This window comes from Apis dorsata, unplaced genomic scaffold (genome assembly GCF_000469605.1).
Source record: "Apis dorsata unplaced genomic scaffold, Apis dorsata 1.3 scaffold_163, whole genome shotgun sequence".
In the NCBI taxonomy this organism is placed as follows: Eukaryota; Metazoa; Arthropoda; class Insecta; order Hymenoptera; family Apidae; genus Apis; species Apis dorsata.
Window position 1 is genome coordinate 638,853 of NW_006263452.1, and position 4,533 is coordinate 643,385.

Below are 4,533 nucleotides of genomic sequence, written 5' to 3' on the forward strand. Positions count from 1 at the left end.
ATGCTTCAGAGTATTATATATTATATATTATTATATATATTATATATTATTATATATAGTATTATATATATTCTTCTTTATGCAATGATATTCAGCGTAACTTGCAATTATATCTGGTTTCCTTTTTCCATTCGATCGGGAATTTCTTCTTGCCTTTTCCTATTATTATTCCTTCCTTGAGTGTTTTTAATTTTTTGAGTTGTGGATCGAATCAAGAAAACAAGACATATTAACAAATTATATTATATCAAAACGATATTTATTAAAACAAGATATCTCGTAACGGGCGCAAAGTTTGCTATATACAACTCGTACGCAATGTGTTAACAGGTTAATGCCTTTTCCAACGATGGTGTCGTTGTGGAGTCGCGTATTTCTCGGGTAAAGACTCGCGCAAGACTCGGGCTCTTAAGTCTCTTAAACGGGGGAGAATAAGCTACTTATACCGAGCACTCGGATCGGTCACCCGTGAAGATAGAACGTCCACTGTACGAGTTCGGCGGGCTTGTCTGTTATCTCGAATACCTGCAGCGGCAAGGGCGCATTCACGGAAGCCAGGAGGAGAGGCGATCGTACGTGCGTCCGGGCAGAAGAGCGTGGCAACGGCCGACCGGTCTATGAAGACGTACAGGCGCACGTTCTCTCTTTCGAGGAGAGGAATGGAATCGAACCGATGAGAAGATGAAGGATCGCGATGAATGGTGCGCGGTTTAATGATATTCACCGCGAACGTACCAAGATTGCGGATGAATGGACCGTCGAGAGACCGTTTGCCAACGCTTCGACGCTGGCAAGATCGGTGGTGAGATCGCCGTGACGAATTGGAAATTCGTTAATGAACGCGCCCATCTCGAATCTCGTTCGAGATTAGCACGAGATGAAACGATAATGATAAAGTCTTTTTTCTCCCTCTCTCCTTTCGAGATACTGGAAAAATCTTCCTTAGATATAATTGATATAAAGTATATAGGATTTTCTAATCTCGTTTAAAAGTTATATTTTGAGAAATATAGAGAATAAATGGTCGAATAAAATGGTAAAATAATTCAGTATCTTTTCAAAAAATTAAGTTTTCTCGATTCGTTCAAATCGATCTATCCCTCCCACTGAAACCACCGAAACAACGAGCGACGAATTTTATTTTCGAGAAAAGTTTCGAAACAGTCGGATGAAAGAAAAAAGTATATCTCGATCGATTCGTGGCAACAACGTAACAGAAACGGAATTAGCAGTTTTACACGTGGCCAAAGCTGATCTCTCCCTGAAAATCCGTCGGTTCAGACGGATGAAGTTGTCGGTTGGAAGATGGCCAACGTTAACCGGAAGCCTAAAATCTCCTTCGCAGAAGCCCATTAAACGGAGCGCCTTTGGACGAAGGGAAGGGAATAATTCAGCCATTCCCATCTACTTTGTCCCGATCTATCGCGGGGATAGGAGATGGATAGAGCGATAAACTATGGAACACCAGTTGAGCTCATCAATCATCGCGAGCGGGGCGGAAGAGAAGCGGTGTTTCGCGCTCTCTATCATCCGGCGGCGACGAATCGATAACAGGTCCGCGGGATGGAATGGAAACAACGACGTTAGCATTTTCAATTAGCCGACCGCGGAAGCTTCGTGTCAATTAAGACCGGTTTCGATGCCGATGCCGGGGCGGCGACACGTTGAAATTGAACGCGTCGGAATCAATTACGCGAAATAATTCAACGACTCCCCTCAGGTGTTTGTTGGATACGCGTGTACATTCGTCTTGGGCCGTGGTTAAGTTAATCGGAGACCGAGAGGAGAGAGGAGCTATTCTCTCGATCGCGATCGATCGTTGTTGATCGGCTTCTCATATTACTTGGAACTAGAATTGTTCCAACTATGCGTGTAAATTTATTTTCGCGAGTTATTCTTTCCGTAACGCCAATATCTGGAATGCAAACGAAGAATTAATTCGTATTGTTCGAGTAAAATAATAGAGAAACGCGTAAAAATTCCCAGCTCCCGAAAGAAAGAATTTTAAAACGAATAAAATTCTTTTCGATTAATTTAATTGGAATCGTGTTATTAACCGGAAAAATAGATAATTTAGAACGAGAGATGTTGTAAAAGGTATAACGGATAAGAAATATCGAATTTTATTCGAATCGAGTAGGGGCATGAGCACGATGGTCGAATAAATTATTTAAATTGCACTGTTACATTAATAACGAAACCTAAGATATAATCGATCCGTATCTCTCATGCGTAATGTTCAGTTTCAAAGAGTAAGCCAACCGAGCGGCAATTTGTATAACCGACATACCGGTTCTTTAATCTTCCGTGAGGCGAAACGTTTGAGAAAAATTCTCGACACGGAACGAGAGAACTTATCATCGTATTCGAGGAATTCGTGCCTAAGTCGGATACGATCACTTGGAAACTTGGCGCGAGAAGAAGCCCGCGTTAAATCGGATCTCATTAACCGATTCGAAAATCGAACGGAGGTTTCCAATCGAGAGGGAGGGGAAACTCGATTTCCCGCGTGTTCTAAGCACTAGTTATCTGGATGTAAATGGGAGGATTGGCAAGGGCGTTTCTTGCGCGTGGACTTGAAACGGTGCGCCACGACCTAATCGAAAAGCTTTTACCTTTGAAGCGACGAGCGGTGCCGCTTTTATCCAACCGGACACGGCGCTCCGCTGATACGCGCGAATTGGAAACGTTTCACGGTGCAATGACCCTATCGTGACCACGTCGGCGTGGCCACGCATTACGAGCAATTCGTCGCTTCTCGCCTGCGTTACGAGTAACACTGTTGCGATCCACGCCAAATGGAATGCTATGACGAGCGGGGCGCGTGGATTGAATTAGGTAATATGTTCGTGCGCATCGTGTTTGTCGCACGTTGAACTGGAACCGGACAGAGCCTCGATCGGGATTCTTGGATAACAAAGATGCTTGGAACGTTTTGTTTTTCTTTTTCGAAGAATATAATTTAATTTTAAGAAGAAAGGGGAGAGAAAAAGTTTGAAGAGTCGCGTTATCACGATTGTCCGATATTATGGAAGATTTACGTATCCTCACGTAGATGAATTTGAGTGACGGTAAACTTTTATGTTTCCGAATAATGACGCGTGTCTTGAAAAATAGATATCTTCGATCGAGATTGAAATAAAAATTTCACTCTTTCTAATTACTTTCGATGTTCGAATTCTGGTCTCTTGATTTGTACCAATAACGTTTCTTTGTTACTGCTGTTTTACAAATCTTATATCCGTTGATCTGAGAAAACAAAGAGTGGAGGTAATAAATAAAGATTGACCAGATACAGATCGTGGGAAAAGCGGTTCATCGAGAGGAGCAAGTGGATGCGAGTGGAACGATAGCGTGGAATGCACCCGAGTTTCTTCGCTCGCCGTGCACAGCGGATTTCTTGTTCGTGCAAAGGGAGCTTCGTGACACAGTGGATTCCGTGGATTCGAGGCACGAGACATCGCCTCGTAACGTGCGTGTCGGCCTCGCGCTCGTGGGAACGTTCCCCTCCTCCTGAATTGGAGGATGGAATCGAATTATCACGGTCCTTGATCCCCTTTCGAAGAAACGAGCATAAACAATAGCGAAACTGGCCAACAGCCAGCGAGCCGATCGCGCCGTGAAATGCACGACGCGTACGCAAATATGACAAAACTGAACAGAGATTTCACGGTTGGAATTCACGCGAGGAAAGCAATCTGAACGCGGGAATCGTATAATCGAGTATAAAAAAAAATAAACTGGCGCGAAACGCAGAAATCCAATTAAGATTCCTCGCCGCCACCCATTGCGACCTGCCTGGTTCGCGGCATTAATCAGCGCGTATCGCTTAACATTTGTCTAATAACCGCGTTCCAGCGTCGCTCGCTCGATTCTAACGCATAAATAAGCTTCGCGGCGTTTACGACACATGCACGACAACCGATTTCTCTCTCTCTCTCTTTCTCTCTTTCCGCGTGTGTCGCTCATCTTCTTTCTCTCGTGAGAAAGGAAGAAAGAAGAGAGAGAAAGAGAGAGTGAAAAAAAATCATGGTCGATCGTTCCTGACCGATCTCATACGCCGTCATCCATTAAGTCGTTCATATACCACCACGATAACGAGAGCAGAAGAGTTCGCATTTCTCCAATTACAGCCGGCTCACTAGCGAGTACGCGCCGCCGCTGCGACGCCTGGTATGGCAAATAATTGCCCTTTATCACTGCCTGGCTCGCTATATTGCCCGCGTTCGTAAATCATTTCTACGTCGAACGGTTCGCCAGGCCAATTAGAGATAATACGAGCCATTGTTTCCGCGTTTCGAGCCGAACGGAGAATGCGTGGGAAAAGTGTTACTTCGCCGGGCTTTCGGGATTTTAGACGCCGTGTCGGAATGCCGGAGAACGGGGCGGTTTCGATCCGTCGAGTGCGACGCGTGTCCGACGAGCGAGTCCGCCGAATCATCGCTGAGCAATGCATCGAATCCATGACTAACGTCGCGTGTATCCAATGAATACACTGCAAAGGGAGGATCACGCGTCACGCTCGAAATTCAC

General features: G+C 44.9%; 1 protein-coding gene across 1 annotated transcript in view; it reads right to left on the bottom strand.

Moving 5' to 3' along the window:
* The window catches only part of LOC102677152 (extracellular sulfatase SULF-1 homolog), a 72,295-nt gene that overhangs the window by 46,878 nt on the left and 20,884 nt on the right, over positions 1 to 4,533 (bottom strand). The gene's annotated exons all lie outside the window — the stretch shown is intronic.